General features: G+C 34.1%; 1 long non-coding RNA gene across 1 annotated transcript; it reads right to left on the bottom strand.

Annotated features, from left to right (window-relative positions):
* Positions 1 to 1231: 1231 nt before the first annotated feature.
* On the bottom strand, positions 1232 to 3849 carry LOC122196885 (uncharacterized). Its single transcript, XR_006189313.2, has 3 exons — positions 3664 to 3849; positions 2651 to 3545; positions 1232 to 1366 (listed from the first exon to the last, which is right to left on the bottom strand). It is a non-coding gene; the product is annotated as an uncharacterized LOC122196885 (long non-coding RNA).
* Between the last annotated feature and the right edge of the window lie 9942 nt (positions 3850 to 13791).

The following is a 13791-nucleotide window of genomic DNA, read 5'->3' as shown; positions in this document are numbered from 1 at the left end:
CCCCACTCAATGATCTGATACATAAACAAAAGTGCTTGGGTCTATGGCCCGACTCATCGAGTCCATGAACTGACTCGCCGAGTCCATCTTGTGACATCTCTCTATTTGTCGATTACAGCCCATCCCAACACCTCCAACTCATAGATCTGGACTCCTTATGCTGGCATTGCACGTAAAGTTGCTAACTTTACGTGCATGTAATGTGTTATGAGGCTAAAACACTTAATCCAAGCTTTAAAGAAAACCTAGGTCATGAAATGGGATCTTAGCTGGATAAAGCCGACAACTCTGAGCTCCTAAAGCTCAAGAGTGTCTAGATCTGTTGTCCAAATCCATCCTCAAGGTTTTAATACTCGGATTAACCTTGGAAATGATCCAAATGTGACCAAAAGCAAACTAGAAAGGGGATCTATCAAATGAAAGCTCAAGGTCTAGACTTTTTACCTTATAACAGTTGCCAAAACGATATGAGGGTTGGATCTACACTTCCTTCCTTTCCCCTTTCTTCCAAGCCTTCAAAATCCACTCCAATGGACCTCAATCTTCACCAAAAGCTCCAAAAATAAAGTTGGGTGGCTAGGGTTTTGGGGTTCTGGACGAGAGAGGCTGTAATGAACCCTAGGGAAGAGAATAAGATGCTTTAATAGGGTACCAGGTCCCAGAATTAGGGCTTTCCCAACCCAGACCAGACTCGCCGAGTCCACTTGCCGACTCGCCTAATCGGTCACTTAATCTTCGACACGGAGTCCGCTTCGACTCGCCGAGTCATTCCTTGGACTCGATGAGTTGACCCCCCTTTGACTTAGGGTTTTCCTTTCATTTATTGGCCTTTTTGATTCTGGGTGTTACAATCTTACCTAACTCCATCCCTAGAAGCATGCTTGCCTCATGCATCAATTCTTATGTTATGCGGAAACATCAAGCATAACCCAATGGCTTACCCTGATTGCATAGTCATCAACTTAAGAGTTACTTGTCTGGTCCTTCAATTACAAATGATTATTCATGTCCTTGACCTCCTAGACTGAGGTATGACATGGTACCATAACGAATTGACGATGAATCTATAATTCTAAAGTGCAACTAACTCTATATGTAACGTCGTTATTTTTACCATAAGTTTTTTTTCTTTTTAAAACATTTATTTAACAGAATATGTTAGCGGAAGAGTTAGTTTTTTTTTATTTCAAAACATTTTCGAAACCACAACATTACTTCAAAAATTCAATCGTAATTCCAAACCATTTAAAATGTAAACAGTATTACTTTAAAGTAAATAACCAAAAACGTGTCCAAGAGTGGTATCGTTAATATAAATCTACTACCCATAAGAACCCCTCTCACCAAGGCCAATCTTCTAAAATACCTGCACCAATCATAAGGCACAAAAGAGAAAAGATACAAGTGTCAGCCCCTGTTGAGTGAGTTCATAAAGTTGCACATAAAACATATGAACCCCAAATGGGTCAATCATTCATTTTATGATGAAGCATAAAAATGATAGACAAATACCACTTAGAAAACAACCGCATATCATAATTATTCAACCTCAAAGATGAATCTATGTTTAATCACAATTCTACCACTTAACATATATGATCAACCAAATACCACATAAGCAACCGCATAACATATAAATAATCACATTTCATATTTAAGCAACCTTTTAATTATTCAACCTTTTATTAATAACCAACCTTTGTTATATATTCAACCTTTTAATATGCAGCCAACCTTTTGTTACATGTTCAACCTTTTATTAATAACCAACATTTGTTATTTATTCAACCTTTTAATATGCAACCAACCGTTCTTTACATGTTCTACCTTTTATTATATCTATCCAACCGATTGATAGAAAAGTGTCTCTTAGTGCTACCTAACCCAAGAGAAACACCCCGTTCACTACTTGTGTGCATGGCCATCCGAATGCTCTAAATGGCTCATGACTTCCACCCGAAACACCAACCCCGTTACTCCACTTTCGCTACTCCGACTTTGCAAAGTACAAGTACCCTGCGGTGTCGTTCAGGATCGGTACAAACGGTGCCAATTCCAATGATACACCTCCCGATTCCCACATGATGTTTGCGCTGGCCGCGAACGAGGGACCAACATCACTCCAGCCCACGAACACCGAAGTGCCCGCAAACCATGTGTCACACGGTCATCTAGAAAGACCGACAACTAATCACCGGTGTGGCTATAACTCTTCCTATAGGTAATCTTTCAACCTAGTAGGCACCCTCAATGATCCGGATAAGGTTTTAGGCAAAGATCATGAACTACCCAAACCCTCTACGTAACCTCGCAATGTCATTTATAAATTAAGCAAGTCATATAATGCATACCATATGAATGTGTATTAAACATGCAATGTATTCATAACCAGCACATCAAAACATAAACATACATCATATTTCAAGCAACTTAAGCTAGCATGTCATATACATCAAGTACATCAAAGTGTAAGCAACATAGCAATTACGGAATATCATGGCATTAGCACAAAGCATATATTAGAATCACAAATATCATATCATCATCAAGCACAAGTAATGACATGGTCATCCTAAAGTGAATCAAATCGCCATATACGGATTGCACGTTTCAATAATGCAACCTTAGTGAGTTAAAACTATGAACTCACCTTTAGCCTTGATGAAATCTTCCTTCCATTCCAAGTCTTGAACTTACTTGAAGTTCTCAAGGATCCACCTAAACACCACACATAACATTCAATTAACAAATAAAGTATATGTTTCAAAAATACAACTTTATTCTAACTTTTATATTAATTTTTATATCTTCCCTGCCCGACCCCGCTCAGTGTTTTAGTTATAAAACCTAATCTACAGCTCCAATTGGGGTGACATCAGACATTCTGGAAACTAGATTTGATTTCCTAGAACTTCATGAGAGAGGAGCGTCTTCCAATTCTGCCCGAATTAACAGATGGGGAAAAGTTGCTGTGCAAAATTCCAATATTCACCAAAAATCACCATATGATTCGAGACTTTAGGTAAATGATTATAGTCATCCAATTTTACACACAAAAGGATTGAATTATACTATTAAGACAATATCATATCTATTATTTAATTTGTTTATTGGCTTTCAAACTATTTAAATGTTATGGACAATGTGATGTATTTGTTTTACGTATATTTTATTCCAAAACAATTATAAAGGCATAAAGCCATCAGTAATTTTATGTCCATTAAGCTTCATGTTATGATAACATACAGAAGAATAAATCGTAAACACTCCCATAGGTTTACTCTTACTGTTTCTTTTTCCTATTTTTTACAATTAAGATTAATTAACTAGTATATCACCGCCAACATGTATGCATCGTTTTTCTTTTTCAAAGTCAAAATATGGATGTTGCAACAGCAATACTGAGGCACCATAGGGTTTAGATATGCATGAACTATTAACTCATAATTGGGGATGTTTAGAATAGGACCAATGGCAGCAACAATTCGATACCACATGTGTTGATATTTCAAGGATAAAGTAGACTAGTTTGGGCAGCAACATTCCTGAAACGGAAACGAGAGGAGGAATACATACACATTAAAGAATAGGACGGAAAGAAACGAATCAAATTCTACAGGAAAGATGATAGCAAACGTGAAACAAAAGGTAAAGAAAGTTTACCGTGTTGTGACGACATACAGTTGCGGCACAAGGTAGTGATCGGTTTGCAGCAGTAAGTCGTCGGAAACACCACACACCCGTCTCTTTCTGGTTCTTTCAATCACTCTCGCGCTTTCTCCCGTGTGAGTCGATATCATCTTTCTTACGCCGAGCATGAAACAGTCGTCAAAAGAGGAGTACGATCGTTTCTTTTTAGGTTGAGGACAGGCACAAGAATCGCATGTAACGCCAATTAAAGAAGAGAAGGAGGAGACGCACGTTTACAATTCACATAAATGAGGTTTTTTAATTTCAATTTTATAAATTTGGTCCCTAGAGTTTAGCCATAAGGCACATAAACCATATAATCCAAATTCACTACATGCATTACTTTCTAAAATGGCAGTTAGACTCTTGGATTTTATTTTTACTTTTAATGGATTTTATTTATCCTAAATATTTTTTATAATTTAATTAATTAATTTTTTCACCTTTTAATTTATTATCTAACTCTTTTAAATATTAAATAACATCACTTTTATTTAATATATTTTGATTTATAACCTCAAAGCTGAGATCATTTACAAAAAAAATAACTAGCACGTAACAGAAACTAACGTCATTTACGGTAGGATTTTCGGGTCGTTACACTATAATGCAAGGATTAAACCATTTCATGCTAATAGGTTATCACTGTTGATGATTCACGCTAATTCCACCTCAGCATGACTGAAATAATCCATTCTCTCCTTATTTTCTTCTTTAAAGCCTTATGATTCAGCGTAATGTACCATACGTTGATGAGAGCTTGAAAAATCTATGTTGATGGTTAAGCTAGAACTCCACAGCTTGTCACATGCATCATACTACTCTTGCCATTTTTCTTCTAATAAAAGTGATTAATGAGTCTGCATATGAAACCACGCGCTGATGAAATCTCGCAATACTATGTCAGTGAATGGTAGTTTAAGCCCACACTATCAAGAGACATCACAAACTTACTAGGTTACACGCTGTAATTTTTGATACGTTGATTAGTTTCTCTAGTCTCGTATTTGCAGTTGATGTAAAAAAGGGGGAGAGTATTGCTAAATGAGTAACTACAAAGTATTATTGATCTGAAGTCTAGAAAAATCAAAGGGGGAGCCAAGTTGATTGCTGATATCAACATTTTATCATCTCATAATCTATTCGTCTACTGTTGATGATAAAAAACTGGAAGTCACACTTTCTCAGGGGGAGCATCTCAAAGTTGAAGAAACTTAAAGTTCTTACTCTTAGGGGGAGCATGAGATGAAGAATCTATTGAATATTAGTTTTGACATCATCAGATAGGGGAGATTGTAAGGTCACACCTTATAATCCGATGAGTCAAACACTCTATATGCTAACTGGCAGTGCTAAAGTTAAGATCAACATCAACACTAACGTCTCAAGTCTATCAGCGTCAGCGAGTAGATAGTAATTCCGTGTAACCTTTGTTTATTAGGTAATGATACAGATAAGTATAAAATAGATAGCAGATCCAATATCTTTGTTATGAAGACCGGTTCTTAGTATAGATTAGATACAATCCCTTCAATCAAGGGGTATACTTGTATAAATTAGTATATATTCTACATTAGGGTGAAACCCTAATGTAGTCGTCTTGGTGACTGTCTTTGTGGCAACCCTTTTTCTTGGTGAAAACAAATCCTTTCTTGTTGAAAGACAATATGGTGAATTCATTGTGTTCTTTACTTTTTCTGTTCTTTATTTGCTTAGTTTAGTTTGTTCTTGTTTATCATACTTGAAGTGCATCCGATCGATACAAACCTTCAAAGGTGAACAATTTGTGTTTATGAATAGCTATTATTCAAGTTTAATAGTCCGACCAATACAAACCTTCAAATGTGCCAACTGTTACTACATCAGATTATGGTTCTTAAGTTGCTTCAAGTTTCATGTGCTTCCCACTTGTGTTATCACTAGAAGCTTTCTTTCTACTAAATCAACTATCAGAGGAATAATAGAACTTAATCTTAGTGGTTTTGCATATAATAATCTAAGCCACATTTAGAGTATTATACAAATATGTATTTAGTAGATTTTTGGTTTAGAATCTTTAGTCCAACATAGGCTTCAAATCCACTTAACATTTAAATAAGATAGGGATGGAGTCTTTTCATACAAAATCTTATAAAGAAAATTTTCTATCAACTTATTAGTTGGTATTTGTATTCAATGTACAATTGATAGTGCTCTAGGTGTTAACCCAAGGAAATAAAAGGAGGACATTTTTACCAATTAGAAAGTAAATCATACCAAGTAAGATTTAATTCATCTTTTATTATTATTAAGGCTTTAGATAGTTCTTGTCGGTTTGTACCTCAAGTTTATATTTGAAAACTTAAACAAAGGTTTCAAAATTATGCTTTATCATGTGAAATATAATTATAACTACTATGGTTGTTAATAAAGTTGATTTGGTATCTATGTTAAATCTTAGACATTCATTAGAAAAAAGTCATACATCACAGTGTATAGTCCCTTAATAATTTATTGTCTCTGCTACTTAGTGAAAATATCATTAGAACTCTTTTATATGTAAATAAGATTTACATATGTTAAACAAACTACATTATTTGCCTTCAAGGATCCCTTTCTTGAAGTTGGAATATGTGAATGTCATTTATATAATAAAGATAACAATGATTTAGATAACTTTGGTGCATAACAAGTTTAAGTCAGAAAATTATTTTTCATAGAGAACTTGTTATTTATAAAATATTGATATTTATTTTCTAGTTCTTATTAAGAGATCTAGTCTCATAAAAATAATTATAATCATTTCCGAATATGTAGGTATTCGTTGTGAAAACGATTTAAGTAAATAGTCAATCATTCATAAATTAAATTAACCGAGACATATATTTAGACAAGCTAAAACATACATTGTTTAAAAATAAATATTGTTTTATAAAAGAAGTACACTATGTTCTTAGCATAATATAATACACTAAACTCCGAGAGCGTAGTTTCAACCTGATTGTGCTCAACTGGTTGCTCTTCTGTAAGTATCTGCAAGCCATTTACAAATATTAGATTATAACTAAATTACCAAGTACTTGAGTGCTATACGAAAAGTAAGATACCTGAAGTACTAGTCTCTTTCAGACTTTCTTTTCAAATAAGAGGAGTAGTTCCTCTTCCAGTGTCTGGTTTCTCCATAAGAGAAACAAGATCCATCTATGTGGGCCTTATTGGATTTCTTGAGCTTAAAGGTGTTCAATCCATAAAACATAGGCCTTTTAGATCACACAAAGTGAATCTTTTATCATTGCATTATTCCAACGTTTGAACTAGTTTAAAACAAAATATCGTTGTATTTATTGGAATACTGCTTAACCTGTACTATCATATATATATATATATATATATATATATATATATATATATATGTGTGTGTGTGTGTGTGTGTAAATTATCCAAGACTTCCTAGAAGTTAGGAATAACTATTCCTAGTTTGATGTTAGAAGCATCTTTAGTATAACAATGATGCATTTACTAGGTGTCACGTTCAGGTTTATTGCTCAATGCAAGTTGTTTAGGACTAGGACTTTTAAGTGTATACAATTTGACATCTCTCAGGAGATTGTCTCTCAAGACATGAACCCATTCATCGAAGTTGTATCCATTGAATGTTATTGTTTCATTAAGCCAATATAGAAAATGAAAATCCATTGTAATGAGAATGGATTATTTATATATACAAAATTTTAACAAAATTCATTTAGTATTTTCAATATTTATTCTTTAATAATATCCTTTTATTTTCTAAAAAAAAAACCAAAGTCTAGGATACAAGTTGCTAAACAAATTAACGGTTATGTATCCTTTATCCCATCCATTTGAATCCAACCCGGTAGATATCGATTATCAATTATATCTTACTATATAATTCCTAGATTTATGGGATCACTAATGACAAATTTAATTAGACATGTTTGATCCCATCTATGCCTCAGATTTCTCTTGCTTAGGTATCCTTTATCACAAAATATTTCCGATCAAATCATCTAATTTGAAAAACTTGTGTAATCGGCCTATAACTTGGTTATAGAAATCGTGAATACACCCCGACCATCAAAAGATAACACTAAGAGGTTATGTATTCTTTATCCCACTAGTGTATACAAGAGATACACGAGTGTCCTCTAAAATGGATTGCGTAGATTTGAGGTTTGTAAGGGGTATTTTATATGTTTTATAATTTTAGTTTTAAAAACATACGATATCATGGTTATTACATGCATATGATAAGCCATGGTACAAATTTTCAAAAACAAAAAAAATCACCTTTTAAATGTTCTCTCTCTCTCTCTCTATATATATATATATATATATATATATATATATATATATATGTATATATATATATATATATATATATATATATATATATATATATATATATATATATATATATATATAATTTGATGCGATTCCATTTTAATAACCGGTAATCCGGTATTAAGTTTGAGTTTGAGCGCATTTGAAACTTTTATATCTTTAGTAAAACTTCTTTTTATTACGTATGTATGTGTGTATATATATATATATATATATATATATATATATATATATATATATATATATATATATATATATATATATATGGAGTTTGTATAAGTTACAAAAATCATCATTTTAGAACTTATAATTGAGTATTTCAAAATTTGTTGTTATTAACGTTTTTATAAAACCGAATTTTATTTTAAAACAATAACTTGTTACATCTTATGTCCATATTATAAATTTTGAAAATCAAACTTATGTGATGATTATTTTGTCCAAAATTGGCATGTGAGAAAATAATTTATCAACCACACAAAGTAATTGCATAAAATAAACAAGACAAACATGCATAAAAACATATGTGCATAAACATAACCAACTAATGGCATTTTTGTGAACCAACACAAAAAAAGCCAAGTCCATTCCTAAATGGACATTTAAAGGGACCAAAATTCTTCTTGTAATGTTGTTGTAGAAGCTCTCACTTGAGAAAACACATGTTGCTTGCAAAAGATTGAAAAAGCTTCTTAAAGGCTATAATTTAGCAACATGTAACACTTTCAGAAAGTGTTGCAGATGTGTCACAAAAGGTTAATAACCCTTAGGCAAAAGCTTCAGCAACATCTTTAGTGACATTTTTCAGAAACCGTCACTATCTTCCCAGCACACTTATTAACCTTGAAAATTGCCTTCTTGTCTTCAAAAAATGGCTCCAACCCCATTTATTGTTACATTTTTGTACAAATATGTAACACCCCGACTCCCAGGTATAAATTTTAAAGCTTTTGTATTCATAATTATAGACCCACTCGACGATCTGGCCTACTCGACGAGTTGGCTACCCCAACTCGTTGTGTAGAGATTGATCACGCCCTATGGTTTATGGAACCTACTCGACGAGTTGGAGGACCCCAACTCGACGAGTAGAGGCTGTGCATGAAAACCCTAATTTTTAGGGTTTGCACCCTATTTAAAGGACCTTAAGTCCTCCTTCTAGCCTACTTACCACCTTTTCATCGTCTTATTACCAGAGAAAACCCTAATCTCCCAATTGTGTGAGTGTATGACCTTGGAAGTCATTTTGGGTGCTCTTTTGAAAGGAAACTTGAAGGTTGAAGAGCTTGGCTCAAGAAGAAGGTTGTAGATCCGTTATCTACTTTGTATTGACAACCAATCTGAGGTATAAAGCTAATACCTTGACATCTCATTACTTAGATCTTCCTTTGTGAATGAAAATGGTCATTTCTAGTGCATAATGGAGTCACTTTTGGGTTTGAGCTTGTCACAAGGGCATAGTTTCAAATCTGGACTCCTCTAGGCCCTCTTTGACATAAAGCCTCAAGATTTATGAAGCTTTGGCCATTCTCCATGCCTTAAACTTCTTCTTAGACTTAGTTTTGGTGTTTTAAGCCTTTTGAGACCTTGCATGCACGTAAAGTTAGCAATTTTATGTGGTAACTTTACCCTAGAAAGCTAGATCTGGAGTTTCGAGCTATGAACTCAACTGGAATGAGATGAATGCGAAATGACTGAAGGAAATCAATGAGTTGCATAGTCAACTCGACAAGTTGGATGAGGGTTTCCCACTTTCTGAATTCTGCATGAACTCGACGAGTTAGCGAGATGACTCGACAAGCTGGTCAGGGTTTTCCTGATAATCTGGATGTTGTATGGACTCGACGAGTTACTTGGTAACTCAGCGAGTTGATCGGGGTTTTCGCGACTTTTTAAGTTCTGAAGGAACTCGACGAGTTTGTAAGCTGCACTCGACGAGTTGGGTCAACATGGACTATTGACCTTGACCGTTGGCTTTGACCAAGGTTTGACCAAGTTTGACTTCTGAGGGTATTTTGGTAATTTAGGAAGTCATGGAATTAGATCCATGGTGGTCGTAGGTGTTGGTGCTTGGAGCTATGTTTTGGGAGTTTGATCTTTTTAGTTTCATTCAACATTGTGAGGTAAGTTGTCCTCACTATACTAACACGGTTGAAGTGAGTTGTCCTCACTATACTAACAGGGTCGAAGGCACCAATGCCGACCCTTTTTGGATTGTTATCCTGGTTATTGCATGATGATATGCTTAGTGTCATGTTAGGATGGTATCCTGATATATAAGATGATGCTATGTTAGTGACCTGTTAGGTCGGTATCTTGGTATATAGGATGATGCTATGATTAGAGATCTGTTAGATCGGTTTGACTGTTTATACATGCTAGCTAGCGTTTGACATATATATATATATATATATATATATATATATATATATATATATATATATATATATATATATATATATATATATATATATATTGTTGGATTAATGTCTAAGTCCATAACTATAATTGGTAAGATTTGACCCGACCCGGCATGGTCCATTTCGGTTGCAAACCTTCATGCACTTAGATAGACTATAATGAGAGAAATAAGACACTTATGGTTATTAATATATTATAAGTTCTAGTATATTAATAATAAGAATAATAAGATTGTTTAATTAGTATTGATCAAGAATTAATCTAGGATTAATTAAGTGATCAAAAGAAGACTAATTAAATATATGGGTTGATTGTGTAAATCATCCATACTTATATAGTGGGCTAATGCTCCATGAATAATCAAGTTGGGCTAAAACCCATAGGATGGTCCATGGGTGCTCCATGGTGTATTTGAACCCATGGATCCAAGGAAATGGAAAGTCATGACAATTAAGGATTTACCCTAATTGTAACACTATATAATGATCTTATTCTTGACAAAAATCGGCCACTAGGATTTATTCTAGAGAGGGCTAGCCGATTTCATGAAGTGTAGAACTCTCTCAAGTTATTCTAAGTGTTTTGATAACTGTGATTCCATTTGAGGCTTCCACACTATTGGGGCTAGGCACTCAAGCTTCATGAAGACTTTCTACATCAAAGAGGTATGTATTCTATCTTGTTATATTCATGTTTTGTATGATAGATTAGGATGATACCTTGGATATTCTTATTTGCATGTATAATAGAGAAAACATAGATCCAAGGTATTTAGGGTTGCATGTACACTTAGGAGTGTTAGAATGCTCAAAACCCAACAGTGGTATCAGAGCCTAGGCTTGTTTTCTTGTTATACTTGCAAATGGAGCTGAAAAATCGAGTTGTGATGCTGTCAGCCCAGCAGACTCGCCGAGTCCATGAAGGGACTCGACGAGTCCAAGGCAAAATTCATCCAACTCGCCGAGTTATGTTCATGCACTCGACGAGTTGGACCCTAGACAGCATATTTTCGAGGTTTTTGGCTGGAAATGGACTAGGAACATTACCCTAAGTTGTTTTTGAACTTATAAACTTGTTTTTTAATGTGGTAATGTTCATGCTAATCCATTTTCAAAGATAATTGTCAATAGATTCATGTTTTGTATTAGTTTAAGGTTTAGACTAATTACATGAAGAAGTTTGATATGAATTATCTTGTTCTTATGAGTTGCTTAGATTAATAGAAAAGTTAATTGAAATAGTTGTTTTCAATCCATTTTAATCTAAGAGTTGAGTACAAAATGTGTTTGTGTAACTTGTCCTCAAGTTACATGAAGAGTCACATTAAAGACTCATAAAACTCATAAAAGTTGGTAATGGTTACAAAATGAAGAGTCTTGTGTCATTGAATTTTTTTTATGACTCCATAACTTGTCCTCAAGTTATGGAAATTCAAGAGTCACTTCATTAATAAATAAATAAATAAATAAAGTGTAACCTTAATTAATTCCATAAGTTATAAAAATAAAGAAAAGATTAATTCTTTTATTAGTTTAAAGTCTTCCATAAGTTATGGAACTTGAAGAGTTTTTTGGATTAAAACTACTTTAAACACATAAGTTATGGAATTAATTAGTTTTGAATAGTTTCAAAACTTGCCCTCAAGTTTTGGAATTTGAAAAGTTTTCACTTATGAATACTTTAATTCCAAGTTAGCCCTTAGAATTTTAAAAAAGTTAAAATTCAACACTTATACTATTTATAACATTAATGGTTAATTATTATATATATATGTATAAGAACAAGTCGTTTTACCGTTAGTAGGCCTCATTCACGAAGCCGGTCTATAAGGTGGGTATAAGGTTGTTGCCTATAAAATGGCGACTTAATGGGTGTCTACTCTCACCCACCGCTTGCTTGACTGGTGGAGGGTCGTTAGCCGAACGGGTAGGACAATGACTTTAAATTCTCCCTTCATTAAAAGTATTAATGATAAATACTAAAGTAACTAAAATCTTAATAATTCCCAATCTTAGTTACTTTAGGAAAAATGTGAATTTGGTGCTAACCCATGGAATTCACACTTTGTACCTTACCAAGTCGTTGGTGGAGCGTGTGTGGTTAACCGGCACACTAACTTGGACTAGTAAGGACCACGAAGGGTGACTTAATGTTTGTCATAGATCAATGGAGCGTGTGTGGTTAACCGGCACATTGATTAGGTGATAATATTAAGGATACCAAGTGAATTGGTATGGTTATTCACACCTTGTTTTGTGATCCTCGGCATCCCAGTCACAAAATTTGAGAGGGCACACTCGAGATTGAAACATGCCATTGAAAAGTTCAATGAATCTCAAAAGATCTAGGAATTTCAAATCCAATTAAAACCTAATAAATTATTTCGTTTTTCATGGTGGAAATTGGTGAATCGTCATTCGCCTACCTTCAAATATTTTATAGCTTGGATTACGGCATCCCTCTTCTAAGTTATAAAATAGTTTGTTGGGTCCTAGCCTTAATATTTCATATTGGGTGTCATATTAAGGACTTTAAATCAACTATCTTGAATATCTCCCAAAACATGTCTGGTTTAGACATTTATGATCTTCCCAAATCTCTTGAAGATGATGTTCCTCAACATCATGCTTCACTTCCTTTATCTCCTCCAATTATTCTCCCTCACCCACAAGTTCTTGAAAAGTTTAAAGTCACTCAAGCCCTATTGGCAAGTTAAGGTCTTGGTGTGGTCACATCTTGGAGATGTAGTCACATATTGACAAGACGGGAGAGTTGGGTGTCAAAGTCTCGTGAAAGTTGGATGTTCAATCACTTTCTTAGTAACATAGCGGGTCACTTTGGGACTACTATGAGACAGACTATGACACGAGCCTTAATGATCTTATCTATTTGTTTTGTGCTGTGGAATCAGCAATGATTTGGAACACTAGTAAAGCAAATTTTGTTAGAAGATCAACTTCCCAAACCTTAAATGGACATTGGCAATGGTAGCATTGGATATCTAGAAAAGCATTTCTCTTCCCAATGGAAAGGGATCGGCCATAGTCAACTCGGTTGATCAAATGGTAAAGAGAAAGGCTAAGTCTGAAATAGTCTCATGTGCCATTATCAAAGGGTCTCCATATGTTTATATTGCCGAAAAAAAAAAAAAAAAAAGGGGCATTGGTTGCGAAGCTGCCCTATTTACCTGAAAGGTCATAAGGTTGATCAAGTCAAGAGGTTTGACTCTACTTCGGGTAAAATACACTGTATAACTCTGTTAAGTTCCTATTTGGAGATTCTTATTACATAATGTGAATGGGTCACATGCTGATGTCTTTTAAGAATCAAAGAAAA

This window comes from Lactuca sativa, chromosome 1 (assembly GCF_002870075.4).
Source record: "Lactuca sativa cultivar Salinas chromosome 1, Lsat_Salinas_v11, whole genome shotgun sequence".
Lineage (NCBI taxonomy): Eukaryota > Viridiplantae > Streptophyta > Magnoliopsida > Asterales > Asteraceae > Lactuca > Lactuca sativa.
The sequence above is the reverse complement of the archived record's forward strand: the minus strand, read 5'-3'. Positions and strand labels throughout refer to the sequence as shown.